The sequence below is a fragment of the Grammomys surdaster genome, unplaced genomic scaffold, assembly GCF_004785775.1.
Source record: "Grammomys surdaster isolate TR1022 unplaced genomic scaffold, NIH_TR_1.0 126271, whole genome shotgun sequence".
In the NCBI taxonomy this organism is placed as follows: Eukaryota; Metazoa; Chordata; class Mammalia; order Rodentia; family Muridae; genus Grammomys; species Grammomys surdaster.
Window position 1 is genome coordinate 2,779,653 of NW_021621071.1, and position 18,227 is coordinate 2,797,879.

Consider the following 18,227-nt stretch of genomic DNA (forward strand, 5'->3'; position numbering starts at 1 on the left):
GGAATGTGGCCCAATCCTTCTGAAATGTAATTATTAGGTAACTTGTCCTGTTCTTCCAGCATCTGTGTGGGAGCTGCAGCATAGTACGAAGTCTTGGAACCTTGAGAAAATGCTAAAGTTCTATCATAAAAATAAGAGAAAATTTAATTTTCTTAAAATGAAGCCATTAACAGAGAAAAGAACAAAGCAGACTAAGTTTTCTCTTCTTCAGCTTTTGATTGGGTTTGATCTGGCTAATTTTTGGCACTTCTTTTTATTTCAGTGGCTCTCAATCTCCCTAATGCCAGGACCTTTTAATACAGCTCCTCCTGTATTATAAATTAATTTCATTGCTTCTTCCTAACTAATTTTGCTACTGTTGTGAATTATGATGTAAACACCTGACATGTGATTTCCAAGGGTGTTTCTACCCCACAGGTTGAGAACTCTTGTTCTTACGTGATATTCTCCAATAAACTATCAGTCAAACTCAAAGGGTAATTATATGGAATTAGAGCAAACCCTGAGGGAATGTAGCCTCTTCCTGGTTCCTTTTTTCTTCCCTCTCCCTCCTCTTCCCTCCTTTTCCTCTTGTTCTCCTCCTCCTCTCTCTTCCTTCTGTTTAGTCTTATTCTCGACATTTGTCACTGTTAAGATGAAGGATAGGAAACACTTCATTGTGTCCCTTGTGTGTGATAAAGTGTTGTAGAGTCATATCCATGAAGTGCCGGATTTCTCTTCCATCCTCTTCAGGTATGTGAGAATCCCTCTCTAAGTTTCTCCAGTTTTATCTATTTTATAGAAAGCGTCTGTCCTGGGATGGATAGCAGGACCCTTAGTCTATAAGATGTGCATTTTCTGACATTATGAACTCCCCAAATCACTCATTACATACATTAAGATATGAAAACAGCTTGCTCTTGAAAGCAGTGGATTTATATATACATTTACTTCAAGGTGACCCTGAATACTTCAAAGACGGGAGAGGTAGGAGAGAAGAGATCCCCAGCTGAGACCAGGAAGTCTTTTCAGAATTACTAGCTCAAAAGTGGGAAACATAGGGTTTAAATAAAGATAGATATGTTGATGAATTGAAGCAGACATGTTCAAGGGGCTTCAAGTAGATCTGGCAGGAAGCTCTGATTAAGTCTGGTGACTGAAGAGAGAATAGTAATGACTTAAGCTTCCAGCTCTGATTATGAGCAGAACATGAGCCAGTATGTGGTATATTGGAAAGATAATTTGTTTCTAATCTTGGGTCAGCCTCAACAAATTGTATGCCCTTATAAATGTCTATTACAAACTCTAGCCTGCTTTATTTTTTTTTAATCCTGTTAACCTTGATAGTCTATCGCTGCCAATAAGAAGCTAATACTCTTGAAGTAAATGAATGCCTTCACAAGGCCTCATCTCTTTCGAATCATGACAACAAGTATTAACGTCTATTGCTTATACTCAAGAAAGGTACAAATGAAAGAGAGTTCACTTAAATATACTCTGAAAGAACAATATCTACCCAGCCACAGTACTGGCAAATCTAACATTTAAGTTATAAATACCTAATAGTGTGGCAATTTAATCATGGTAGAACACATATATGAAGAATGCAGAGCCTGTGCATGTCTCTCTGTGTCAGAGTGCTTGGCCACACATGTAAAGTCCTTGGTTAGATTCCAGGTTGACACAAACGTAGTTTTTCATTACAACTTAGCAGATGAGATGGTTCAACAATTAAAAGTACTTGCTGACATTCTCAATGACCTGAGGTCCATTTGAGGGACATATATGGTAAAAGGAGAGATCCTTTTCTTGCTGGTTGTCCTCTGATCACCACATGCCCATTAAGGTACACACCTACCAACCCATAAACACACGCATCACACACAAACCCAGACATAGATAAACAAACATAGAAAAACACAGACACAGATGAATGCACGTTCACACACGCTCATGTATACACACACACATACACACACACACACATACTACATAATTTAAAAAAAAATAAAAGAGACATTAATAAAAATAGAAAATTCCAAATATTTGATCTTTATAATTGTTCATATTATATCTCATTATTACAACTGACTTTTGGTGGTTACAAAGCATTTTTCCTTCTTGTCCGAAACAAAGTAAGTCTGCTGGTCCATCGTAAGACCATGTGAAATTATTTGCAATCATCTACCGGATTTATACTTGAGGAAAAGTGAAGACTAAAATGCATATATCAGTGCAGAAGGTATGTTGTTCAAAATAACACCTTCTCTTTTATTAAAGTTTGTGAAACCAATGCCAGTGATGAAAAAAAAAATCAAGCATTGATGAAATGTTACCTCAGAAGAATTGGATGATGCTGCCATCTAGTGGATAGTTTCTCACAGCGACATCAAAACTGTAGGGAGCAAAGGGAAAAGAAAATTCTCTAAAGTACAAGATGCCATTTACAGAACACACTTGAAAACACAGGGACTAAACCACCAATGAAAGAGTATACATGGAAGGATCCAGGACTCCAGATACAGATGTAGCAGAGGATGTCCTTATCTAACATGAGTGGGAGGGGAAGGAGGCTTGTTGCCCCAGCGTAGAAGGATTCTAGAGGGGTAAAGCAGGAGTGGGAGAGTAGGTGGAGGAGCACCCTCATAGAAGCAAAATGGAGGGTGAAGAACAGGGATGGATTGGATGGGTAGGGTTGTGGTGGGGTAACTAGGAAGGGGGATATTATTTGAAATGTAAACAAATAAAATGATTAATAAAAAAGAATAAAAGAAAATAGAGCTGTATCATGAAATCTAAAAAAATTGATATTATAGAAAGTACAGAAATGTAAAGAAAGATGACTGATATCTTCCTCGTTCTTTGTTTTCATCTAAGAGTTCTCTCTATTAATTTACATAAAACATGATGACAGACTGAGGTTTTTACACCTCTTACTAATTTTAGTGTCAACCCTATTTTTGAAACAAAACTTTTTCACAATTTACACTTGACATCTGTCTATGAAAGATTTATCTCCACCAAGATAAATCTTGGTGGTAAGAATAGGTAGCTGAGGATCATTGCAACCTAGGCATCCTGGGAGGTTGTTTTAGTTAGGGTTTTATTGCTGTGAAGAAGCACCATGACTATGGCAACTCTTATAAAGGAAAACCTTAATTGGGGCTGACTTACAGGTTCTGAGGTTCAGTCCATTATCATTCTGACAGGAAGCATGGCAGTTTGCAGGGAGCCATGGTGCTTGAGAAGGAGCTGAGAGTTCTACACCTTGAACCAAAGGCAGCAAAATAAGGAGACTGTGTTCCTCACTGGGTGGGGTTTGAGCCTAGGAAACCTCAAACCCCATCCCACAGTAACACACTTCCTCCAACAAGGCCATAACTTTCAGTGGTGACACTCCCTATGGGCCAAGTATTCTGGAACTCTGGAAGTCATTTCTATTCAGACCACAACAGAGTGAAGAGTTGACGGGGAAGTTCTCAAAGAAAACTGAGCGAGAACTCAGTAATTAAAGAGCAAACCTTAAGGAAGAGTTAAACAGTTCCCAGGTATGGAGGCTATCCACTGTGCTTTGCCATATCATGCAAAATAAGTGGACAGGTATTCATATCTATACAGATCTGTATGAAAGTACTCCAAACACATGAATATCGATTTTATTTAACTCATTAATATGTGATGATTATATGAAGATAGAGATTATAGAACTTAACAAAAGTACATGATAAATAGTATTAGTCTCTCTCTGTGGAAGAGGAAGGAGAGAAGGAAAGAGAGAGGGAGAGAGAGGGAAGGAAGAAGAAGAGGAAGAAGAAGGAGAAGGAGAAGGAGGAGGAGGAGGAGGAGGAAAAGAAGAAGAAGAAGAAGAAGAAGAAGAAGAAGAAGAAGAAGAAGAACAACAACAACAACAACAAGAGAGAGATTTGCCACATTTTCATGTTTCAAGCACTGGAATTACTGACGACATGAGAGATGTCTTGCTGAGCATGTGAGCATACTTAAGTTCTTCCAGCCTTTAAACACTTGTAACCAAGTGGAAAATATAGTAAACATTAAGTGAATATGCCAGATTTGGATGTGCAAGAGATGGAAGATAACTTATGTTTTCTTCTGCACCTGCCCATGCAAGTGTATTGCTAGATTTCCGTGATAACATTTCGGGAATTTTTTTTAACTCACGTGACATCGTGGCATGAGAATTAGGGTACAGTTAGAATTGTCATAGTAAACTTTTACCTCATGATGAACACTGATGTTGATCCGTTCCTATTTAATTGGCCATTTTCTGCTTCTTACATAAGTTCCAAGTTATTTTTGGTATCATGGAAACAGGGCCTTTTTTTTTCTCTTCCTCTCTGATCCAGTTTCCCTATTAGGCATCTCTTCAGTTTCCTCAGGGAGACCATAGGAAGGAATGACAAGAAAAGGCATAAAGGCTCTTTGAGATTCCCTCTTCTGTCTTCTTTGGGCCTGCTTGTTGTAGGCTCAGTGTGGCTCTTGGTCACAGCTAACTTCTGGTTACCTTAGAGATAGCCATTTCTTAGTCACTAGGCCACTGGTTAATCCAGACTTTTGAATGTCTCTCAAGTCTTGGCTCTCAGATGCACAAGAGCAGAAAACATATGTTTTACAGACTGAGCACAGACAAAAGACTCTGTGATGATGTACTAACACCATTCTGAGATCAGAGAGCCATCAAACTTTATAATGAAAGAATATTTCAACATATAATGTCCCAAATGGGTTCCAATGAATGTTTAAGCAAAAGAAATAGACAAACTAAGAAATATGTCCCCAACTAACGTCTGAGTGTGAAGATTTTCTTTGTGTCTGCTAATCCATTGGTCATATTTATATTCTATTTTCTACCACTGTGTGGAGCTTCAGCTGCAAAATCTGAGCTGAGAGTTGAAAATTGGAAGGAACACTCATGAACTGCACAGCTATGGCTACAAAGGGAAAATACCCTATAGTAAATTCTGATTATAATTCAGGAGCTCTTATAGGGAGGATTTATTTCAATAAGATAAAAAATTGAAATCATTTTATTTTAGAAATCTACAAGAAGATATGAAAGAATTCAGAAATTAACCTCTTACCAATGATAGATAAAAATCAATAAAATGATTCCTAATGATACTCTGTTGTACTCATAAACCAGTGGGCACCTTGTCCAGTTGTCATCAGAGAGGTCTCCACAGGCAGATGATAATGAGAGAGAGAGAGAGAGAGAGAGAGAGAGAGAGAGAGAGAGAGAGGAAAAGGAGGAGGAAGAGGAGGAGGAAGAGAAGGAGGAGGAGAAGAGGGAGGGAGAAGGAGGAGGAGGAGGAGTAGAAGGAGGAGGGAATCCAAATTGTTGACCTCCATTGGGGTTCCTCCCCTTGAAGCTCACAGAACCATGTGGAAAATGGGATGGAATAATTGAAAGACTCAGAGGGATAAAGGATACCACAAGAGCACAGCCCACAGACTCAACTAAGTAGGGCTAATATGGGCTTCCTGAGACTGAAGGGACAATCACAGAGCCTGCGTGGGTCTGTGCTACATCTTCTGTATAAGTTATGGCTCTTTTCTTGGTGGTTTTGTAGGGCTCCTAACAGTGGGAGTGGGGATGGTTCTGACTCTTTCGCCTGCTCCTGGGAACATTTTCTCCCACTACGTTGCCTTGTCCACCCTTGATATTAAGGTTTGTGCCTCATCTTTTTTGCAACTTATTATGTGGGTTCAATTGATATCTCTGGATGTCAACTATCCTTTTGTATAATCCTGATAAAGTTTGGGACAGTAGCCACCAATCGCATACGGCCACTGCATGTTAACATGTGGCCAGTCCGTATTAAATTAAAAACAATGTCAGAAGTGTCAATTTCACACTTGACTCTGAAGACTTGCTATGATTTACAATGAGTAGAATGTTTGATACAGTCATGGATGGATTACATGTGCATATTGTATTGTCATTTCTAGTTGCATTTTACATTTATTAAGATATCTGCCAGAGGATGTAGCATTTCATTTATGTCCATATTTTTGCTAGTAAACTCTAAAACATCTAGGGTGCAATGCGACAATCCAGCGCAAGATGGAGCATGATGAAATCAACAAACATTTCAACCTTCTGAAACTTTTTGTTGTGAATTTTCAACAGATTACTCTTTTTATGAATTAATTATTTTATTTACATCCCAAATGTTGCCCTCCCCTTCTTGGACTCCCCTCGCCTGTGAGTTCTGAAACATTTCTTTTTTAATATTTATGATTGTAACTTTACTTTTATTATTTTTTAAACAAAAGACTTAATATTTTGTTTTAAGAATAAAATAAGTTTGCAAAACATGTTTTGGAGTATTAACAGACAGTAAAAATTAAGTGCAACATGTCTCTGTCACAGCCATGACCTTCAGAGAGGCTAGCCAGCTAACGTCTACTTTTCTGAACTTTCTCAGCTCTTTCTCTTCAGAGTGACAGCTGATGTATGACATCTTCTCCCAAGTCCGTGTTATTTGTTTCTTTGGCTTTTTCAGTCAGATCATATTCTTCATCTGAATCATCACTTTCTTTGTTTCTCTCCATATCAACATCATCAGGAATTTCTTCAGCACTTTTAGTCTCTTAAGACGGTAGCAGTGAATTCAAACAGAGCGCACAGGAAGGAAGTTGAGGGTAGCCCATGGACTAGGGTGTGAAGAAACTCAGCAATTGCAATCATGTTCTCCGTTAAGGGGAGTTGTACCAGTTCACTCTCTGAAGCTTCAGTTAACCTTGCATTCTCCCGTTGCCCATGTTTTCCCAATATAAAAGAAAACGGAGTCATTGGCAATCTTTCTTCTGCCAGCAGCTGTCTGTTGGTGGGTGCATGTTTCTCTTTGGGGGATTTGGTACTGAATGAGCGCTGTGATTTAGTGAGGAAGTAAAACTGAAATTTAGCCACTGGTGAGCTTCTGAGGTGAATGATTCTGGGATATCTCATGGAACAAACACTCCCCATTGGACTTCCTCTCTGGAGACACTCTTGAGTATACAATGGCCTTGGCTCGATAGGTTTAAATACAAACAGGTCTGAGCCCACTGAAGACTGAGCCACTGCAGCAACATGGTCTGAGTAAGGGTCAGGTTCCATAACTCTAACATTTAATTTTGCACTCTGCTACACTGAGCAAGTGAGCAGATTGCAACAGCAGAAAAAGCCATTCTCACTGGTGCCCAGAAGATACTTGGAGTATGCCAGTTTCCCAAAGCAAAGGTGCCTTATTTTCTCAGTTGGCAGAATGTACATTTTAGTTCCCATGTTTTTGAATCCCATATCATAACTGTTTCCTCAAAGCTAACTGCTAGTAAGGAGTCATCTTCAGAGAAACAACAGTTGGTTGCTTGATACTTGTGGTAACTACCCACAAAGTCACAAGTCCAGCCAGTGGCTCTTTTTGCATATATCAGAGTTGTCTGGGTTTTTGTTTTTGTTTGGTTTGGTTTCTTTCGAGACAGGGTTTCTTTGTGTAGCCCTGGCTGTCTTGAAACTCACTCTGTAGACCAGGCTGGCCTTGAACTCAGAAATCTGCCTGCCTCTGCCTCCCAAGTGCTGGGATTAAAGGCCTGCACCACCACTGCCCATTGAGTCATCTGTTAATATCCACACTTTGAAGTGGCCATATCTGCTGAGACCGGGATGGGTTTTTCATAGTTTTCTGCATTATTGAAACAGAGAGCTGGGATATGGTGATCATGTTACATGGGGATCTCTGTGTTAAGAACAAACCCTTGGGTTTTCTTGCTATAGCTCCACAGTTTCATTTGCAGCTTGCACTCACTTCCATTTCCTTGCCGTTGTTCAACTGTTGCCAACCAAGGACCAGAGCAGCCGAAGGCAACCTTCGTTAGTTCAGTTTGGATTAGACTCTCATCCTTGATGTACCCTCGCTGTATGAAATCTAGAGTATATAACTCCTTATCACCCTAGAGAGAATAAAACTGCAGATGACCAGGCTTTCCATTCAAAACTAAAGCTTTGGTTATTGGGTCAACCATCAAACCAGTAGATACTGTCCTATATTTTTCTAGGCCTTGAATTTCTGCAAGCGAATCAAGATTTCGGTGAATAACTGTTACCTTGTTATCAGAGTGAGAAGTACAGAACAAATCTCCCGCAGGTGGGACAGAGGTGTGCTCAAGAGACGATCCTAACTGAGGAGGAAACTCTTTGTTCCTCTCTGATCCTTCTCACCAATCCGCAAGCACACACTCCCGCCCACACTCAGCAGACTGGTGCCTGTTACCGTAAAAGCCAAATCCGTAGCCATGTCACAGTGCCAATGCAAACACGTGTACATGTACTTCTTATCATCATGAAATTCCTTCAAGGTTGGATTTTGCCGTTCATGTGGTCAGATACAATGCAATCTTCCTATGGGAGGCAGGCTACACATGTGAACTTGTTCTTTGCATTCTTCTTGGTTTTTGTTGATGGTAAAGTAAAATTGCATATTTTTTCCTTTTTCAAAAACTAAGCAGGTAAGTACAGTCCCGGACTGCAACAACATATTCTCCCTCATTTCCAAAGGAAACCTGTTTCTGTAATCGAAAGCAAAGGTGAACTCCTTAGCTTCCACGGCGCAGCTTGTTGACTTAAGCAGCTTCACCGATACCAGCTGAAGCAGGTCTGGTTCTTCTTTACTTATTGTAAGGAAGACGGAATCTCCGGTGTGGGGAGGAATAAAGAGGGCATGGAGTTTAGGTCCAACAATGAAAATCTTTATCAAAATGCCATCAAGATAGTCCCACAGCTTAATTGTGCCATCCAAGGAACAAGAGTACGGTCGTTGGGGCTGATAAGGATTCCAGATACCAGATGTTTGTACCCACAAAAAAAGTGTACACACTCTTCTGTGGCTGTGCTATAGACCTTAACAAAGTCTTCCGAGGCACAGAAGATATACTTGGAATCCATAGAGAACATGGTTCTCCTTGAAGTTCAGCCGGCTACCACCGCAATGAACCACGAGGTCTCTCCCTCCATCTTCACACAGGCACAGGAACAGTCTGTAGTCCAACTAACCCAACAATGGTCAACTGTGACTGGGAAGTCCATGAATCTAGTAGTTGCTCAGTCCCATGAGGCTAGTTGTTTCAGCTGGTCTTCTGTAGAAGTAGATTTGAACAGATGTGCTGGCAAGTAACTGCAAGCAGGCAAAGGAGAGCCTTAACTTTACTTTTTTACATCCATGTTTGACGTGTTTTAATTAAAATCTAATTACACCCTTTCCCTTCCTCTCTTTCTCCCCTCCAGTTCTACCCATGCCTCTGCCTCCTCTAAACTGATTGACTCTTTTTCTTTTTTGCTTTTACAAATATGTTAACCCTTCCAGTGTTTCCAGATATTAACCTTCTGTCAAATGAGTTGCCTGAAATATTTTTCTTTATTCTATAGATTGTCTCTTCAGCCTGTGGGCCCTATTATTATGTAAGTTCTGTATTTAATATAATCTCCTGAATCTTCCTGTGCTTGGATGCTTTTTTTTTAATTGCCTATTCTAATGTATTTAACTAACTTTCTAGTTTACTTTTAGCCATCTGAAAGAAGTGTCAGGTTTTGGGGGTTTTTTTGTTGTTGTTGGTTTTTTTCTTGTTGTTGTTTTTTGCCTAAGTAAGGGTCCAGGGGTCAAGTTTCAGAATTCTTGGTAGTGATTTGCTTGGAAGCAAAAATAACTCAAATATATTTATTTAAAATAAAAAAATGAATTGAAAGAATATCCAGGTCCTATAAAAACTAAATGAAACTAAAAACACAGAGAACAAATCTGATGGCAGCCTATCTATAAGAAGAATTAGCTCTGTGACTTGAAAGTCCATTTAAAGAAATACCTGATTTTGTTCTATTTAATTATCTCTAGCTTGACTACTTAATTTCCTGCAAATGCTGAGTGAAAGTAAAAAGCAAGAATGAGAAGTGTGTTTCATCTCTTGAGTTATGAGAGTTTTAATATAAACACTGTTGTTTATTTTCAGACCTCAGCACTGTAATGTAGTCAGAATAGAATGTTGTATTTAGAGACAGTTAATTTCAGAATGCAATTCCCAGGAGAATAAATGTAATAAATATGACTGCGCCAACTGGATATAGATTATACAGCAGACATCATGAACAGAGGAAAGTATATAACTGTAGCACCTCCATGTCCTTTGTCTAACAATAGTATGAAGACAGCCTGCTTCTAATGGAAAACAGATTCTTATAAGTTTAGTTTTAGATTTTGGAGCAGGGAAGTACTTGTGCCTTTACATCCTAAAGGTATATTTGACAGACAGATATTTGTTATAGGAAAAAAATCCACTAGCAGACATTTGGGGCCAGGTGGGGCTTGGGATCAGGATATCAGGGTATTAAAGGTAATTCTGAGCCAGAAGAAGAAGAAGAAGAAGAAGAAGAAGAAGAAGAAGAAGAGGAGGGGGGGAGGAGGAGGAGGAGGAGGGAGGAGAAGGAGGAGGAGGAGGAGGAGAAGAGGAGGAAGAGGAGGAGGAGAAAAAGGAGGAGGAGGAAGAGGAGGAGGAGAAGAAGAAGGAGAAGAAGGAGGAGGAGGAGGAGAAGAAGGAGAAGAAGAAGGAGAAGAAGAAGGAGAAGAAGGAGAAGAAGAAGGAGAAGAAGAAGGAGGCGGCAGTTTCCTTAGCGTACGGGACAACTTATACATAGATGTATGATTCAATGTCAACAGACATCTGAAGAATGACTAATGATCACTCATATTCCTAGTGATAGAGCATTCAAGAGAAAAGAAAATTTTAGTATGAATCATGGCTATTTTCACTGAGACATTTTTGAGGATCTGTAGCCTTCTGGTTTTGTCTCCGATGTCCAAATTTTAGCTTCATTAAAAATCAGTATCACAGCTTTATTTTTTAAAATGTAATTTCAAAATATAATATTATTGACTGTCAACACATTATTGCGAAGTAGAATGCTAGAAGTTATTCATGTTCAATGTGTGAAATTGAATACCAGTTTGAGGAAGCAGCCATCTGGTTTTGTTTTTACCCCATACCCATCCCAGATACCAACCTTATATTTCTGTGTATGTGACCTTTTTCCTGACCACATATACTATGGAATAATACAGGATTTATGTTGCACGACTGATGTATTTACCTGGGAATAATGTTCTCAAGAATTTTTCATGTTGCCAAACAGGACAGGAGTTCATTGTTTTTAAAGATGAAACCACATTCCATTGTAGCTCATGCCACAGTGTCTTCATCAACTTACATGTTACTTTATATTAAATTGTTCCCATATTGCATGCCTTCTTATAATTCTCTGTCTTCCCCATTACTCATTGATCACAACCAGTCAGCACCCTCACCCAAAGCCTACAAGAGTCAAAGTCTTCTTAGCTAGGGGTGGGACTTTGAGCCCACTGCCCTTCTTCATACTGCAGCTTTACCTGGCCTGAGCTCACACAGGTCTTGAACATGTTATCTCAATTACTATGAATTCATAGGCACTTGCTCTGCTGTGCTCAGAAATCACAGATTTCTGGTAGTCACTGTACACTCCTGAGTCTTACATGTGCTCTACCACCCCATATTTCAGCAATGATTGCTTGGCCTGGGGAATAAGCGGTGTGATATAATGTCTTATTGACAGGTGGCTGATGCCCTAATCTGTGAGCAAGAATAAGTCATTAGGACTTCATTTAACCCTATGTCCATTTATCAGAGTAATAGTACTAGGTTCTCTTCTAGGACCTAGGACCTGTCTAGCCAGTTTTTCTCTTTGATTACAGAGCCATATATAGGTTCAACTTGTGAAGTGGTCCTTAAATTCGATTATGAAGTGGTTGCTTATTTCCACAATATTTGTCCCACTATTGCAGAACTTGGCATGTCTTGTCAGGGCAGTCATTATTGTAGCCCCACAAAGTTCATATTTGGGTAAGGTCTTTTCTCTTCCAGTCCCATGAAAGCTGGTCTATAGGGAGTTGGTAAGGTAATTACCAACTTGTTTCTCCATGTTCAAATATGTTGTGTCTTAAGCAATAGAACCTTACTGTCAAGTTATTGGGAATAAATGTGAGCTACAGTTACATTTTTGTAATATTTGATGTCTATGGGACTTCATTTGCTAGCAGCTCAGTACAAGGTAATTCATTCTTTATACTGGTCATTTTATGTATCATTTAGTGGCATCTAGTGGAGGTAATATAAACCTGCTATAGACTGACTCCATTTACACACACACACACACACACACACACTAATCCTATGAGGTAGGTTTTCATATGACTTTTTCAAAATGCCATTAGTGTTAGTACCTCATAGACCCTGTCAGTCACTCATTCTATTAAACCTTATTCCTGTACCAGGATTCACCTTCATGTCTTTACACCACTGTGTTCTAATTCTGTCCCCTTGATATCCACCACCTGCCTCCCCCATTCACATAGTGGCTTGTTGTTAATTTACTGAGATCTACAAATATGACAAATGGAACACACATATCTGAAGGCTCACAGCTAAAATCCTCAGAACAGAAATTAAGGAACACAGTTAAATCCATTGGCACAGAAAAATATTTTCTGAGTTTGGCCCCAATAGCACAGGCATTGAGATTGTAAATTAATATCTAGGACATCATGAAACTTAAAAGTTTTGCACATTGAAGGCTACTATCATTTCAGTGAAGAGACAACCTACACAATGAGAAAACACAGTATTTACCAGTTGTCCATCTTTCTGAAGACTGGCATCCAGAATATAACAAAAACTGAAATTGAAAAAAAGAAGGAAAAACAGAAAAGAAAGAAACAAAGAATAGAGAAACAATTAATTTAAAAATGGGCATAGAACGTAATAGAATGTCCTCAAAATATGAAATACTAAAGATCGAGAAAATGATTTTCAAATGGTCAATATCCCTAGCTATTAGGAAAATGCAACATAAAACTACTTTGAGATTTCATTTACCCACATCAGAATCACTAAGATGCAAAAAACAAATGTTGACAAATGCTGGCATGGATGTGGAGGAAAGGGGAACACATATTTGCTGTTGGTAAGAGACCAAAGTGGTACAACCACTGTGGAAATCAGTGCAGATATTCTCCCAGTGACAAAAATTGATATACCAGGTGATCTTGAGCATATTTCCAAAGATGTCTGCTCTTTCTTGTTCAATGATGCTCTGTTCACAATATCTAGGAAACGGAAACAGTTCAAATGGTCATCAACTTATGAAACTCTGACACATTTATGTAATAGAATGTTATTTGGATGTTAGGAAGATGAAAGTAACTAGAAAAAAATATGCTGAGTGAGGAAACCCCATATACAAAAAGAATACAAATAAAGCAACTGTCCATGTTGTATAAACAAGGTGTCTGAGGAACACAGATTTCCACATAGAAACTGAAATGACTGATAAGCTTTGAGGATCAAGATGGTCTATCTTATTTTTCTTAGCTTACTATTTTATGAAGATATTGAAATGAAGGACACTTGCATATAGTATGTACTTATAAGATTTCAGGAGCAGGTGACCCTGAAATAGATGAAGTCACAGCTCAAAGTGAATTCACATGTGTTTGCTGGTTTTCTGCCTATATGCTGAGGATTGACCCAACAGATACTGAGATAACGCCTCGCCGGGAGAGAAAGATAATCTCTGCTCTACAATACAGATACTTGTCTTCCATCTCATCCCTTTGTTGCTTTGTGAGACTAAGCAGTGCAAAGATTAAAACACTTAGGTCCTCCAGATCTTGCTTCCCCATACTTATTTATCTGTCTCAAATCCCCAGCTGTCACTCCCTGGTGGCCTCTTAATTCCAGGCATGGTTTGGCAATGAAACAATAAGTGGCACCCATATCCTCACTGAACCCCCTCTCTCTTCCCAGCAGCCTGCACTAATGAATCATGTCACTCTTTCTTGCTGAGCCAACATATGCTCAGCCGGTCCTCAGAACACCACTCCAGGAAGTCAATACCAATCAAGGTTGGCACAGTTTGCTGCAGACACTGTGTATTAAATCACCCACGACTCACTTCAAAACATTATTTTTTTTGGCTCACTGAATAGACATGGCTGGGCATACACAAGCTGCATTTTCCAAAACATCCTTTTAACTAATGTTAGGCATTGTACTTAGGAGCTGCCAAAAAAGATGAATCTGTGTGATACTCAGATGAATACATAAAGATCAGGATGTAGCTGTGTGCTTCCCCTCTGCAGTAGTTTTGAAGAAAGTTCAGGCTTCTACTTCTATGAAAAGAATGTTGTTTCCCCATGGCCACTAGTTCACATGCGTAGTGGTAATTTTTCTAGTCAAAATGTCTTCCAAGCCTATCTTTTGCATAAGTAGTGACAAACTTAAGGTGCATCCCAACTAATTTTTGATATGCAACTTGTATTCATTACATAATTAACAAACCAGGTTGATTGATTTCACTTTTCTGCAACTAATTCATGACCTATCCAAAGCTGGAATGTACAAGTATCCCTGCCAATTCTCAGTACGATGGTGCATAACAGAAAATCTTCTGGGATGGTTTCAATACAGGATCTATTTTTTAGCATGGTACTCAAGGATCTGATGAGGAAATAGATTTAATATGCAGGTTTAAAGGGGTAGGGAGGGGTCTGGGAGGGAAAGGGTATGGAGGGGATCTCTAAGAGGGGAACATGATCTGGTATTTGGTTGGGGGAAAGGACTGAAGGCCTGAGAGCCAGCAGAAAGAATGGAAACAGGTAACCTCTGGAGTTAAGAGGTTGGGGGTACCCTCCAGAATGTACCAGAGACCTGGGAGGTGAGAGACTCTCAGGACTCAAAGAGAGGGACCTGAGAGGAAATGGCACACAGTGCGGAGAGGGAACTTGTAGAGCCCACCTCCAGCAGAAAGACAGGGCATCAAACGAGGGATGGGGTTGCAATCCCACAATCAAAACTCTGACTCACAATTGTTCCTGTCTGAAAGAATTGCAGGGATCAAAATCGAGAGAAGCCTGAGGAAAAGAAGGTCCATCGACAGGCCCAAAGTGGGATCCAGCTCAAGGGGAGGTCCCAAGGCCCGACACTATTACTGAGGCTATGGAGCGCTCTCAAAAAGGGACCTATCATGGCTGCCCTCAAAAAGACCCAACAAGCAGATGAAAGAGTTAGATGCAGTTATTTGCACGCAATCAATGGACAGAAGCCGCTGACCCCTGTGGTTGAATTAGGGGAAAGCTGGAAGAAACTGAGGAAGAGGGTAACCCTGTAGGAGAACCAGCAGTCTTAATTAACCTGGACCCCTGAAACCTCTCAGACATTGGACCACCAACCAGGCAGCATACACCAGCTGATATGAGGCTCCCAACACATATACAGCAGAGGACTGTCTGGTCCGGGTTTAGTCAGAGAAGATGCACCTAACCCTCAAGAGACAGGAGGCCCCAGGGAGTTTAGAGGTCAGGTGGGGTGGGGGTGGGGGTGGGAACAGCCTCGTGGAGACAGGGGGCAGGGAAGAGGTATGGGATATGGAACAGTTGGAGGGTGGATCAGAGGGGAATAAAATCTTGAGTTTAAAATAAATAAATAAAAAATGAAAGATTAAATAAAAAATGAAACCTTAGAAAACTGAAAAGCTTCATGTAAGGACACTATCAATAGGACAGAATGACAGTCTACATAGTCGGAAAGGATGTTCACCAATACTACATCTGACGGAGGGCTAGTATCCAAACTTTATGAAGAACTCAAGTTCTTCATAACCCAAATAGTCCAACTAAGAAATGAGGTACTTAGCTAAAAGGAGAATTCCCAACAGAGGAATCTTGAATGGCCGAGAAGTGTTTAAAGAGGTGTTCAAAGTCCTTAGTCATCCAGAAAATGTAACTCCAAACAACTCTTGTGATTCCATCTTACACTCCTCAGAACGGCTAACATCAAAACCTCAAGTGATAGCACAAGCTGGCAATTGTGGAACATAAGGAACACTCCTCCATTGTTGGTGGGAGTGCAGACTAGTTCAGCCACACTGGAAATCAATTTGGCAGTTTCTCAGGAGGGTATTTTGAATCGAGGACAACCTGAATTTAAACAGAACATGTGTGACCTGAGACACACTTAACCAGTTCGTACCCCAACTTGACGCCTAAACAAATCATTTAATTTGCTTTGTGTTGGCAAAAGTGAGAGGGGACAAGAGAAAAGAGGAGGGGACCTCTGTCAGCAAGAGTAACTATGCAACTAGAGAAAATCACTCTGCCTTCGTTAGCATTTCATCATTTAAAATTAATCTTAAGAAGGTAATGATAATTTTTATTATGCTCTTATTGTATGGCTATCCCATAATAGTTCTAAGAAGTACATATTCAAAGGAAGAAAAGTAGATTATGCATTTTTGTATCTATCCAAAAGACTTTTAGTTATGAAACTGAATAAAACATACATGTATAAAAATATAAAAATTATAAGTATATATTATAAATCATATATATATATTCATACAACATATAAACTAGTTAACTGAGGCATATATATATATATATATTTAAAATGGCCAATTTCTACTGCTCAACTTGCTATTCTAAATTTACATTTTAATAAAAATAACTTACCTATTATGATCATGGTGTACTTTAGACTATCTGTCTTTGCACATGGGCTTTGCTATTTCCTCTCCCTGATTGTTTTAAAGTCTCTTTTTAGTGACCATTAAACTTTCTTCAAGTCTGATTTTGAGCATTATTTTATTCTACCAGAATGACTCTCCTGAATCTTCTGAAGGCAGTAAGTGGCCATTTACTGTGAGTTCATAATAACACTTTTCACAGTATTTGAAATTGTGGGTTATATATTTATTAAGTCTACTGGAATATAAGTGCCTTAGATTCAAGGTAATAATTTTTATTAATATCTGTGTTGTCATAATAGCACAGAACTTGTTCTATAACAAGCCTTTAATAAGAGTTTTTTGAGCTAAAAGGAGGAGTGTCGTGGGCTTATTAGGTCAGAATAAAATTTTAGATAAGGGAAAGCTGTACCTGAAGAGATATTTCCTCAACCACCATACAGTTTAGATTCTCTTAAAACTCCTGATGATTCTCATGTTCTAGTGTGATGCTCAATTCTGAAATGGTGTATTAAATCCTCCAAAATATCAAAAGTGTAACATTCTGCATTAATAAAACATTTAAATTGAAGGAGGGGCCGTCTGGAAGGAGGGGCCGTCTGGAGACCATTCCACCTGGGTATCCATCCCATGTGCAGTCACCAAAGGTAGACACTGATGTGGATGTCAGGAAGTGCATGCTGACAGGAGCTTGATATAGCTATCTCCTTAGAGGTCTGCAAGAGTCTAACATATTCAGAGATGAATGCTCACAACTAGCCATTGAACTGATCAAGGGGTTGCCAATGGAGGAGTTAGAGTGAAGACTGAAGAAGCTGAAAGGGTTTGTGGCTCCATGAGGAGAGCAACAATACCAACCAACCAGAGCTCCCAGAGACTAAACCACCAGCCTGGGAGCACTTAGGGAGGGACCCACGGCTCCAGATGTATATGTAGGGGAGGATGGCCTTGTTGGGCATAGATGGGAGAGGAGATCCTTGTTCCCATGAAGGCTGGACACTGAGTGTTGGGGAATTCGAGGGTGGGGAAGTGGGAATGGGGAAGGTAGGTGGGGGCACATCCTCATAGAAGCAGGAGGAGGGGAGATGGGATAGGGGGTTCCTGGGTGGGGTGGGAGGTGGGAAAGAAATGATGTAAGGGGATAACATCTAAAATGTAAGTAAAATATCCAATAAAAAAAATAAAAATTAAAAAAATTAACCACACACACAAAAAAAGATTTAGGGCTTATGGAGTTAGCTCCTCTTCAGTACTTTGGTGCAAGTCCAAAACACTGAGTAAAATTGCCAGCATCCATACACAAGGCTGGGTGTGCCATGCTTGTAACACCAGTGTTGGGAGGTGGAGACAGGAGGTTCCCTTGTGTTCAGTGACTAGCCAATGCCCTAATCATGCCCCCATGTTCCAGTAAGAAACCTTATCTCAAAAATAAGGGTGGGAATTCCTTTTAAACAATACCTGAATTTGATGTCTGACTTCCACATATGTATTTCCATATATGTGTACACACATGTGCACTTCCACATATGCATAGAAACTAACATACATGCACATACACTCACACACAAAAATCATGCTTGCATTTCACTGAACTCTTACTAAAAGTATTATTAGAAGATTAGAAAAGAAACGCGCCTTCTTCAGACTG

General features: G+C 39.6%; 1 pseudogene; it reads right to left on the reverse strand.

The window, feature by feature from the left end:
• Positions 1–6,344: 6,344 nt before the first annotated feature.
• Positions 6,345–18,227, reverse strand: part of LOC114613684 — a 78,548-nt pseudogene continuing 66,665 nt past the window's right edge.